Raw genomic sequence first — 12,711 nt, 5'->3', positions numbered from 1 at the left:
GTTGTGACAAGACGAGACGGTCTTAGTGACCACTGTGTCAGTCTGATTGGTCTTCATGACCTCAGGGTGATCTATAGAGTTTGTCTCAACAGGAGGAGACAATCATTGGCTTGGTTGTGACAGGACGAGACAGTCTTTAATAGTGACCACTGTCTTTGGGCAAACTCTCCTTTTTTTTTTAAATCACACCAGATCTCTTTGTTTTATCATATTTTATCATTTACAACCCTCTCCTACCCAAATCAGCAGTAAACATATCAATATTAAAAATTTAGCAATTTTTGTGAACTCCAGCTCTAAGTCTTGTTCAGCTGTTACCTTTAACACATGAATTAACCGGCGAATACAGTAAAATGATTTTTTTTTGGTGAAAATTCTAGAAAACAATGATATATGCATAAAAAACAGTTATTTAAGTCAAGTGCATGGTAAATTTATTAAAAAAAAACAAAAAAATTGTGAAAAAATAGCAAAAATGGGTACCCCCTAAAACAAAAACACTTCGTTTAAACACTTCTAATTAGTCGATTGGCACCGAATGTTGTCTAATTATAAGATCTATGTACTGTTAACAAAATGTGTTAAAATGATACAATTTGGATAGGGTTTCAGTGGTTTTTCAAGGCATTCTTTATTTTAGCTCAGATATCGGCACTTATTCCCTTTTGAGTCGAGGCCCATGGGATCTTTGTGTGATGTCCTCCTCCTCCCAATGATGTTACCGAGACAACGCCAGAGGTTATTGTCATTGCAACCGGTGAACCTTCCACCTCCTCATTGTGAGCAATTATGCCACTGGTCTCGAGATTCGTCTTACATCCAATGACTGATAGCTTTAGTCTGGTTTCTCAATGGTGTGGTGAATACCATGCCAGAGGGTGTGTCAATTGTATGACCATTACTTCATCCGTAAGTTGAACAACGAAATATATGTTATAACCAATTTATTCAAAACAATTCATAATTTTGCCTCATATTATTGATGTAAAATAAATACAAAATACAACATTCAACAAGCTTATCAGTGCATACACGCAATTTGCCCTATGGGACCTTGAAATGTATATCACACGACTGAATCTATAATCAGTTCAATGCTAAAACTTCACACAACTTCCCCACGGCTAACGTCAAAAGCGTGGTGCCTCAGATCAACAGTATTGGAATTTAAGTTTGTTTGAGCACCTTTGGGCTATCAGAATTTCCGACTATTCTCTGTGCATTCGCACAACTCATCCACTTTTGACTCTGTCACATCTGACATCAGGTATTGCGAGAACGGCAGATTGCGATGCGTCTGAGAGACTGGAGTCAATCGACATGGAGTCCATCTTCTCTAGGCAAGTACCAGGCTACTTGGATGCTATGGCATGTGGTAGAGTTGACAACCAGGTTGAAAGTCTGGTGGTGACTTAGGATGAAGGTCTGTCTGGCAAGCGCTTGTGGAAAGGTGCCCTCTTCTGTAAACAAAGAAAAGTTGGGATAATCACTGTTGTTTCCAGAGCATATTGCTTTGGTTTCTAGAGTACTTGACACCTCAATCTGATCTACGACCATTCCGTTGTCCTAACCTCTCTAAGAAGCAAAGCTTACTACCCGGGAGTGACCAATAACCCAACTGGTGCCTAACTTTAACAAAGTGGCATTTTACAGAGACTAGGTGTAGCGCCTATGATCCCATACCCTTAGTCCAACCTACAAGCTAAGACCTCATCACCTCTCTACTTGATCACTTACCCTCTTGTATTTGAACATTTCAGTAGTTTCTCGCCTCAAAGATGACCGCATAGATGAGGCCTCTGCTGAGCAGATGGTCGTCTGACGTATAATAACTGTTGATCTTGTCCTTGGGCTTGCTACCTGGCCACTATGTCTCTAGGTAGCTGCCAGGCGGGCACCACCAGATGTGGGCAGAGACGATCTCAGGCTGAGGAAGAGACAAAGATACAAACATTAGACTAAATTAACTCATACATGTAAATCAGAGAGGTTTTCGGAACTCAATACCTTTCGTCTAATCAGCAGTAACAACCCACCAACTCTGGAACACTTCAAAATAGTGATTCTATGACACTCACATCAGATAAGCCTATTATTACCATCGATAGGAAATTTTTCTGGTAGAAACGGCAAAAAGATTTCAATAGACCATATTCCTCCGTTAGACGTTGCGCGTGTCGCAGTGGTTCTTTACGTCGCCGCGCGCGTGGCGGCGCCACATGACTGGACATTGTTCAGCTTCGCGTCGTTTTCTCTCTCTTTTTGCAGTTAATTTTACTCTCACATTTCACTTAATTTCTTAATACACACTGAAAATGTGTTCAATTTTTCAAGTCACATTTGTAGTTTACATCAAGTTGATCCCGTATAACAAAAGGGTCGAAAAAATTCCACCAGGTCTGTCCTTTTTCGACTTCACCGGCGAGGCGTCAGTGTTACCATCGGGTATCATTGAGACCCTAGTTCACTCACCTCGGGCACCTTTCTTTGTTAGGTCTAATTTATATGCCGTCTTCTTTCAGACACCAGTTGATGCTGGATCGATAGTCCTGTCCACTGACTAGTAGTGTAAGGCGGTTGAGACTGTCACCAGGTCACCATGTTATCACCATACTGGTTAAGATCAGTGATTGTGAAGAGTTCTCTTAATGTTGATTGTCCTCTGGTTGGGACAGGCTAATATGTATTTCACTACGGCATATTAATCAGACCTAACAAGGAAAGGTGTCCTGCAACATAAGCCCCCCCCCCCCAGCAAGCGCCTCGCTGGTGAGGTCGAAAAATGACTGACCAGGTGGATTTTTTTTCGACCGCTTGCTGTTATACGGGATCGACTCGATGTAAACTACAAATGTGACCTGAAAAATTCAACACACGTTTAGTAAGTATTAAGAAATTAAGTGAAATGTGAGAGTAAAATTAACTGCAAAAAGAGAGAGAAAACGACGCGAAGCTGAACAATGTCCAGTCATGTGGCGCCGCCACGGAATGCGGCGGCGAAAAGACGCACCGAATGGCCTGCGTCATGCGCGCCGTCTAACGTCGTGATTGAGTATATTTCTACGTCACAGTGACGTCATACATTGTTGCGAACATGCTTATTAGATTCAGAGGTACCATTATTCCTATCCATTGGTAACACATTTATAGGGTCTAAAACCGACGAGAAAAAAGTTAGTAGTACATGCACCCTTGGATTCATAGTAGAATGACGAGAAAGACGCATTGTTTTGCAAATGGAAATTAATGAAGGATTTTTGAATTAACGTTTTTTGGCGTTTCCGGTGATCCGATTTTGTTCAATTTTATGTATGTTGTTCTCCATAGTCAAAAGTACAAATCAATGCTAAAAAATCCCACATTGCTATTGGTTTAGGTTGTTTCGGAGATGGAATCTATGTTAAGACAATTGAAAATTTTATGCGAATATTAATGGTTTCCATGGTAACTAGTTACGCCTGAAGAGTAACTGTTTTTGCATTAAGAAAAATACGACATAAGAGGTGTCTATGAATTTAATAAATTTTCGTTTGAAAACATTAAGTTTTGGCGGAATTGCAAGGGAAACATAGATTTTTTCGTAATGAAACGGCCAGCGGCCATTGTGCTCACCGTATACATCCTAAGTACACAGGAACATGCTTAGTTTACCATGTTCACAGACCAACACTAACAGACAATTTATTTCAATTGACCGATCTGACTTTTTATAATAAACATATGAAGATACCTAAATAAGTGTATGACACGGGTACTGATATGCTACCTAACAAATTAAAAGACAACAGGACAAATAATGACAAAACGTGCCACTTTCGGTGAAATTTCAGAGGTTGACCTCTACGACCTTGAACAATACGCCACATCGTCCTGAATTTTCGTCAACATATAGAGCTGCCCAATAGGTGTCTACATACCAAATTTGAAGACTGTACAACAAATAATGACAAAACGTGCCACTATCGATGAATTTTTAGAGTTTGACCTCTGTGACCATGACAAGTAGGTCGAGTCAAAAACCCGTATGATATGTTATGTATCCTAGCTAGGGGTACCCACCATAAAGGTTTAAGCAAAAACAAATCAGTAATGAGAGAGATACCGCACTTTTTAAGTTTTGGGTTTTAGCCCCCTGGTTGTCAAGTCAGAAATCAGACCGGACCGAAATTCAGTGTCAGGGTAGATATGACCTTGGGCAAGATGTGTACCAAGTTTCAGGTTCATAGCACAAGCGGTTAAGAAACGTGCCACAGGATACGACGATGACGACGGACACATGGCTATCGTATTGACTCCCCTTACGGTGAGCCAAAAATGTGGTGAGGTTGCCATGGTAACGTTTTAACGACTTTCCCCAAATTCAATTTCCCTCGACTTTTGATATGTTGTTCTCAATAATCCATAGTACAAGAAACAACCATAAAAACCCATGTTGCAATTTGTTCTTGGTTTGGCTCTTTTTGCCGTATATTGACTGGACTATGAGGGGGACCTGTGGAGGACAGAGCATGGCAAGACTCAATTTAAACCTAGGATGGACAGTCAGACACCAAGAAATGTGCTCATTTGAGAAGACCCCAGAAGACAATCCCCTGGCAATTTGGGATCATGAGTTTGAAATGCCAATCAGAACAAGGAAAGGTTACAAACCTGAATGCATCACCTCATCAAGCACTTGATTCATCAACGTCAGAACCCATATCGAGGAACATCATCCAATCCTGCTATGAATGTCGGCCAACCGGATGATCTGTTTGCGCAACCAGCTGTAGGGTGACCTTCTCACCGATTTCAACATCCTTGATGCCCAGACTCCCAACATCTGGTGTTTGCCACGTGGTATCGATGCTCTCAATCCCGATCAATCCTTGGTGCAGGCACGTGATCTGCAGGGAGTTGGAATGGTCGCCTTTGCTCCAACAGTTCATGTTGTCTTCGTTAGGGTCGATCTTTAATTGTCTGCAAACAGACTAGAAGAGAAGCATCGTGTTCAATATTTACCATAGTTATTTTTTAACCAAGTTTCCACATACAGTTTGCTAAGCTCCAGAGCATGAGCTAATAACTTGCTAAGTTTGGGGTTGAAGGATCTGTAAAAGGACATTTCCTTCAATTGGACTGCCTTCACCAGAGACAGAATAACCATACCTGTAAAGAATGATATCTTCTTCGATGGCAAACTCTCGTCCAGTAGGCCTCTCTCATACGATGACGACGCATCCCTTCTTTCAGGAGAGATGGTGAGGGCCGGCGGCATGAACAGACAAGACATGTGGAGAGGTGTCGACACATGGCTGTCACCGACAACATAGGTATGGCGAGCAATAACTTCAATACGGATTGTGATGGCTGGAATTAGAATATACAGTAGAACTGGCGTAAGGCCGCATCGTATAACCTTGCACTGTGCGTATCGGCACTAATCTTACAGTCCTGTGTAATAGAAATGCATGTAACTCGTCCTTATGACGAGTTAGCTGTAAGTCATCATCAAAAATGTACATTTACAACGTAGTGTCTATACCAGGGTAAGTAAAAATTGAGACTAGTCACCAACAAGTGAGAAACATAGAGTACCGTACATGTTATTATCGTGATTGGTCTTTGGACCACTCAATCATGTGATCTGCTATCTTGGAAATCACACGAGGGTCGTTTTACATTTATCATATACCAAAAAATGGGATTAAAATAAATGATAATTTTTGGCAATTTTTGACTGAAAATTCTCAGATCACCGTGACGTCGCTGACGTTCTACGTCAGAGCGCAAGAGGGACATGGCCGTGGAAATGACGCGATATTAATGACGTCATACCGCGATCGCCGGGAGATCCCCGCGGAGTGACGTCAATGACGTTTCGGCCCCAACAATGCAAAATGCACGTATTCTGGATTTCCCATTGGGATATATAGAATTCTGGATCACTCTACTCGCTCGACCTTGTATCACCTGCTCGATGGTTCTGTCTTTCCTCTCAATACCAGTTGAGGGATTGTTACAAAAATTTCCACAGGCAATCATTAGGGGACAACCTTTTGATTACGTTCGTTTGGCCGAGTTTTGACTTGTTTTTTCTGAGAAAAACGGCAATTTCAGGTTCACGATCCCAGATCACACTGAGTCGGGTAGGCCTATATGATAAGGGACCATCTCAAAATTCATTGATGCCAAAAAAGAAGAACTTTGTTCTTCTCTCTGTGGACACCCTCCCCCCCTAAAAGACTAAAAAAAACATAACTTTGGCATCACTTTTTATCACAAATGAAGCCAAAAATAATTTAAAGAAGAACAGAGCCCCTCAAATGGCCTGACCCCCTCCTTTGAGATGGTCCCTAAATGGGATCGTGAACCTGACATTGCCAATTTTCTCGGAAAAAACAAGTCGAAACTCGGCCAACGAACGTAATCAATAGGTTGTCCCCTAATGAACTTGCCTGTGGAAATTTTTTGTAACAATCCCTCGGCTTGTATTGAGAGGAAAGACAAAACCATAGAGCGGGTGATACAAGGTCGAGCGAGTAGGGTGATCCAGAATTCTGTATATCCCCATGGGTGATCCAGAATTCGTGCATTTTGCAGTGTTGGAGCCGAAACATCGTGGATAAATTCAATTGATAAAGGGAGGACATCCCGTCATATGTGACTGATTTTGAAAACCCACTGCATTAGGAATGTAAGACGTACGTGACTTACAAGTAGCGTTTTTGCCTAACAGGTTAACAACCTCTATTGCAGACACCCATGGGACGGGCACAGTTAACACTTGACATTGTATAACAGAGTCTCAAAGCGCCTCACAATCATTCCGTGGTCTCTCCTGAAACCTTTCAGTAGAACTCAGAAAGGCTGCCGTCAATCCAGCGCCATTGTCTTACTGATCATTCCAACTGGTACCCATTTTTACCCAGGTGGAGAGAAGCAACTGCAGGGTTAAATGTCTTACCAGGGACACTGAATCAGTCTCGAGGTTCTAGACAATGGGGCGAACCTGCGACCTTTTGGTTATGCGCCTGGCGCTCTAACCATTACTCCGCTTAATCCCTTATTAGAGAGGTGTCCTTAATCAGGAGGTTATGCCATTATCCTCCTATAAGGGAGTCATTATGAATGTTAATTCATGAATTCTATTGCAAGGGTATTATATTTGGAAATGATATAAAGTGCCTCTCGACCCATTGTCTAGGGTCAGTGTACCGTGAAAGCTATTGTTTCGCCTAGTTCGTCCCGGAAGGGAATTTGAGCAAATATTCTCATGGTCGTCACAAGGAACTATGATATGGGTCTATGGGATTCAACTCCGGTAGGCCCAACATTAACAAAAATAGGCCTATAGATCTGAACGCAGTATACATAAATTTACACCCTACCATTTTTCAAACGGCTTAAAACTGACTGATTTTGCTTGATTTGTACCAAAAACGGACATTAACTAACAGAATGAAAATTGCCAAATGATTATGACAGTGCTTCATTTATTATCCTTAGTGTAGTAAACAACGTACAGTCAAGATCGGAACATTGAATTTTTGGGGAAAAGTTTGCTAAAAATGGGACACATTCAAAGCGACGCGGTTTTGTCGTTGAGTCTGCAGTAAGCCATCCACCTATCACGTTGTCCATTCTTTTCATCCAGAATAGGACCAAGTAACTCCGCTATGAACTAGACCGTGCGCTGGCCAGCCACCTCGCGCCTGTATGGAACATGGCCGTCCCTCCCGAATTTGATCCCCTCCTCTTCTAGCTCTTTCTGTACGCTGCTGATGTGCTTTACCCCGTATGAGTGGAAACCTAGCAGGACGTGAATCATACAAAAGAAAGATTTCACAGTTGTAGACTCTTCGGGGAAGTCGGCCATCAAATTGTTCTTCCATTCCGAAATCTGGTGGTTTGACAGTTTCTCGTTGGCTGCTCTGTCGGACATCACGTAGGACAGCTTATGGACAATCTGGCGGATGGTTGTATTGCCACACTCAGCGACCTCCTTTGGTACCATGGAGTCTGGACAGCAAAACTGGAAGCAGTATTCACTGGAAGTGAAAAGAAACAAATTAAATTACATAGTGATAGGCCATATTAGATAAAACTAAGTGCCGGGTAGGCCTAGGCCTATAAGTATAGTATCTCTACAAACACACTTTTGAGAACTGATAATGAACTATTGTACATGGGCCCTATAGGCTTAGTGCAGTGTGTCATGTCATGTCAATGCATCAAATACATGCATCCTTAATACCGTAGTCCAATGTATTCCACAATTTGGAGGCGTATACTGAGAAAGTCTTGCCACCAAAACTGTCCAGACAGAATCTAGGGGTGATAAGAAGACCTAGACTATCGGATCTTAGGCTGCGCCGTGGTGTCTATTAAGGAAGAAGTTCAGATAATGTATCCTGGTGCTGTGCCGATTCTGGTTTTATATACAAGGAGAAGGAGCTTGAAATCGATTCTGGATCGGACAGGAAGCCAATGAAGGTCTCTAAGGACTGGCGTAATGTGGTCCCTGTGAGGCGTACGAGTGATGATCCTCGCAGCACGATTTTGGACTAGTTGTAACTTGCGCATTAGGTTCTCGTCGATGCCGGCAAGTAGACTGATACAATAATCCAGTCTTGTGATTACCAACGACTGCACAAGCAATATCGTTGCCTGTACAGTCAGACGTTTTCGCACAAGACTGATATTCCTCAAGTGAAAGGATGTCGATGATTTGACAGAAGCAGGCTTTCTGGCCAACTATAAGAACATTCAAGGGTTTTTTTAGGGCATTTTAACTCGACATTTAGGGATTTTTAGGGGTGTTTGTAGTCGTTTCAGGGCGATTTAGGGTTTATTACTCATGAAAATCTGTTGCAATAAATATTAGTACTCACACCTGGCCTTCACGCACACACTCACAAAATACTTGCCGGGTGTGCTTAGCACCCCTCCACTGTTTGTGTGATGGATTCGTTCACGATGAGATAACCAGGGGTGGATCCAGGGTTTTGAAGGAGGGGTGCAACCTTTGAAGAAAGGGGACCTAATTCTCTAATTCCCTCACTGATGGCGGAGCCCAATGCATAATAGGTGCATGATGCGAGCGCCCCCGGTGTCACGGTGTAGGGTGGGTATGGTGGTCCAGGTATGGGGGGACGGAACACCCTTAAATGCGATTTCCTGGCATCCTGACAACATTCTACATTCACACGCTGAATCCACTTCTGATAACCATACCAAACCAAAATATGCCGAGTTATGCTAGCACCCTCGGCGTCAAGGTGTAGGGGGGTATGGGGGTCCTCCCCACGAAATTATTTTTATGACAGAAACCCCTAAGATGCGATTTCCTGGTATCCTGTATGACATTTACTTGAGCATGCTTGATCACCAGAAAAAGAGAAAATTTGGAATATTTAGGGGGAAAAGAGCAAATTTTGATTGAATTTAGGATTTTTTTAGGGAAAGCAATTTATTTCAGCAAGGATTTTTAGGGCCACCAGAAAGCCTGCAGAGGAAAACCCCTTCAAAAATCAATATTTACGAATTGCAGGCTTCAACCCCTTTTACAATAAATCACTGAACTGATAGTAGGCTACGTCCAATCAGAAAAGAGAATCACCATCACGTGATAAAATACCGATCAAATGGACCGGCCCATAATAGCGTCACTGTGTACAATTCTCGCACTGATGTGAATGTCACCGAGCTGTCAAAAGTTTGTCAGCTGAATGCTATATCAAAACAATCTTTTTTCGTCCAACCAACTAGTCAAGTTTAATCTAAGACTTCAATAAAGTACTTACTGTGCTAAATTTTTATCGTGGAACGAAGTTTGGAAGAAATTCGGCACTAAAAATTCTGATGATTATGGGAAACGACAAAGAACGGCAACGCTGCCGTTAAAGGCATCCCGTTGCCTTATGTGGCAGCCCCCAGCTGCTGTATGTGGCATACCTTAGATTCAAATGAATGGAACTACTTTATTCCTGTTCGTAGAGCGCTCTAAAGAAATCGTGAATCTGATGTGAAAGATAGGAATTAATTAACACCTTGGGTGCTGAGCGTTTTTCCTAATTTTCGCCCGTTTGCTAAGGTTACGCCACTTTTTACCGTTTTTCAAAGAATTAATAAAAATAGAAATAATAAAGATATCTACCTGAAACTTTCTGTGTTGTTTCTTCTGTCCTTAGTCCTAATCAAAGTATTGTCTGTTTGAGTGGTAGGCCTCAAAGCATTTTCCCTTGTGTAGTGGAACTTGGCACTTTTTGCAAAAATATCGAGTTTCTTTACGTTCCCCACTTGCTCGCCATTGTATTCAATTCTATAGATCACATGGATCGTCTGCGGGGCTAAAAATAACTCCAGCCTATTGTGTGATCTCGGTGGAACCGTAGCAGATGACACAGTGGAGGGGAGATTGCTTTCGTCATCACTGGGCGGGAGATTTGAATCTTGGCGGAGATCTCCGTCATATAGCGCCCAAGCGTATACGTGATGGGGTCGCAGAGACCTCCGTCATATAGCACCGAAGGTGTTAAGATATTGTTTAATTAATAAAGATTAAGTAGAATTTAAATGTTTGAGAGGAACGGAGGTGCCCCTGCGCTTCGCCACCGGCACATCAGCATCTCAACGACAAAGTCTTCGGAAGAGATCGGAAATGTTCAGGATTGGTCCGGGACTGGAGGTGCGGGTGCGCCAAGCCACCGGCACATCGGCATCTCCACTAACCTGCTCACCCTCCTTTCCGCAGGCCCTAGCCTGCTCACTCTCCTTTACGCAGGCCCTAAATTTAACCTGACCCCTAACAACCTGCTCACCCTCCTTTCCGCAGGCCGTAACCTTCTCACTGCCGATGTGCCGGTGCCGGTAGTAGGGAAACGGCATAGTTCTTCCAAAAACCGCCAGGGCAGAAATTGTTAGATGTGCCGGTGGCCTAACAAAACAAGACTTCGGATTGGACCGATTTACTCAGTAAAATAATCAGCGTAAGGAATTACTTTCTCTGGGTGAAGGATATTCAATTCAGGCCGAATTGAGTTGACCATTTATGGTATTATTCATTTATGATGTCATAATCAAAATGATGTAGGCCTAGGCCTACATGTACAATTTATGTAGGCTATGTACACGATGTACACGTAAGTCGTAATTGGCATACATGCTATCTTGGAGAAATTAGGCCTAACACTTTTACTTGTTTTTCTTACCATGCAAAACCCGCGGCAGTAACTACTCATCACGATCTTCGGTCTGCTGCCACACAAAAAATCCTGCAAAATGCTGCATGAAAGTGTATAATCGGCCTCAAACGCATCGAATTCCACCGGTAAAACCATCTGATGGAGGCGGCCATTGCCTTGAATTATCAAGAATATAAGCAGTGTTTTGATTCGCCAATCGATCTGAAAAGAAGTACCTGAAGTAAGAAAGGCTTTCATTGGTTCTAACACTGTGCGGCTTCGTCGACCTCACAGGTACGGCTACCCAGCATGATTTTACTACGCCGAAACCTGAGCGAAGCCTCATAGTAAAGAAACGAAGGCAAACGGTAATTTTCTTCCTGTTTTTCGCCGATTTCACCACGTGCATTCAACACCACGCACATCTCCCGTTGCCATGGTAATACATGTTATGTCGAGTGAATGTACGCTGTAGGCCAATAGCTGCAGCTCGGACCAGTGTGTGCTGAGCGAGTGAAACCAGTTGGGTGTCTATCACTTACTGACTTGGATCCCCACTTCGAATGGTGCATCAGAATTCATGGTCCTCAGCATTTTACACTTGAAGAGAACCCTTTCTATTATGATGTGATGAATTACTCTGATGATGCAGTGTCTGGTCATTACTGATGTAATATGCAATGTACATAGAAGCCCCATCTATTCCATGGTCTAGCTTGATCTCCAGTCATTCAGTGTCATCTTCACCAACTGTATTGCGGCCAGAGGTATCATAAACTATGTTATTTTGTTGCAATATAACACTACCACCACTCCATCTTGACCACCAGGGTTATTGTATCTCACTTCATTCGTCGAAAGATTCTGTCATGGACGTCGTGAATCAGGGCCACTGTGGTAAAAAGAGGAAACTAAATGATGTGTTGATGGAGCAGCGAGCTACTACACCAGATATGGTACCTCCCTCACCCACCAAACAACCACACATCATCAAGGATATATTTCCAGCCATAAATCTTCGCCAAACCCAGCGGAAGTTGTTGGAAGATGTAAATGTTGTTGGCGATTCCTCGTCACATAAAGCCCCTCTCAGTGAGGCATTTCTGAGAAAGAAAGTAAGTAAGTAGCCTATACATGTAGGCCTACACATTGGGGAATTGCCAATAACATTGACATCTTCCAACAACTTCATTGGCATGATTGGGTGACTCATGAATTTGCCACTTTTCAGATTAACACCGCCGGTAGTTGATAAAGTATGGAATTAGTGAAACCTTGGAAACACTGATAAACCTTGTAATATTCAATGTAAACCATGGAATCACTGTGCAAATAGCGCGGGAAATCGGGTGCGTTCCTTCCACGATTTATACCCTCCCAACTGACAGTCTCGTCCCAGCTGACTTTATTGATAGCAATTTGCCATATAGTTCAGAAGCCAACATTTTTAATGTGGAGGATAACGTCATCAATTGGCAATGCGCTGTGGTCGTTAAAATATTTTATTTCTCTTAAATGGAAGCAAAAATTAGTTTTTATGATTGTT

General features: G+C 42.6%; 1 long non-coding RNA gene across 1 annotated transcript; it reads right to left on the bottom strand.

Annotated features, from left to right (window-relative positions):
- Positions 1 to 948: 948 nt before the first annotated feature.
- On the bottom strand, positions 949 to 11,383 carry LOC135488238 (uncharacterized). The gene is made up of 5 exons (XR_010446944.1): positions 11,193 to 11,383; positions 5,149 to 5,349; positions 4,651 to 4,970; positions 1,738 to 1,927; positions 949 to 1,460 (listed from the first exon to the last, which is right to left on the bottom strand). It is a non-coding gene; the product is annotated as an uncharacterized LOC135488238 (long non-coding RNA).
- Positions 11,384 to 12,711: the final 1,328 nt, after the last annotated feature.

Source organism: Lineus longissimus, chromosome 5, assembly GCF_910592395.1.
Source record: "Lineus longissimus chromosome 5, tnLinLong1.2, whole genome shotgun sequence".
In the NCBI taxonomy this organism is placed as follows: Eukaryota; Metazoa; Nemertea; class Pilidiophora; order Heteronemertea; family Lineidae; genus Lineus; species Lineus longissimus.
Note: the sequence above shows the minus strand (reverse complement) of the source record. Positions and strands in the feature narration are given on the sequence as shown.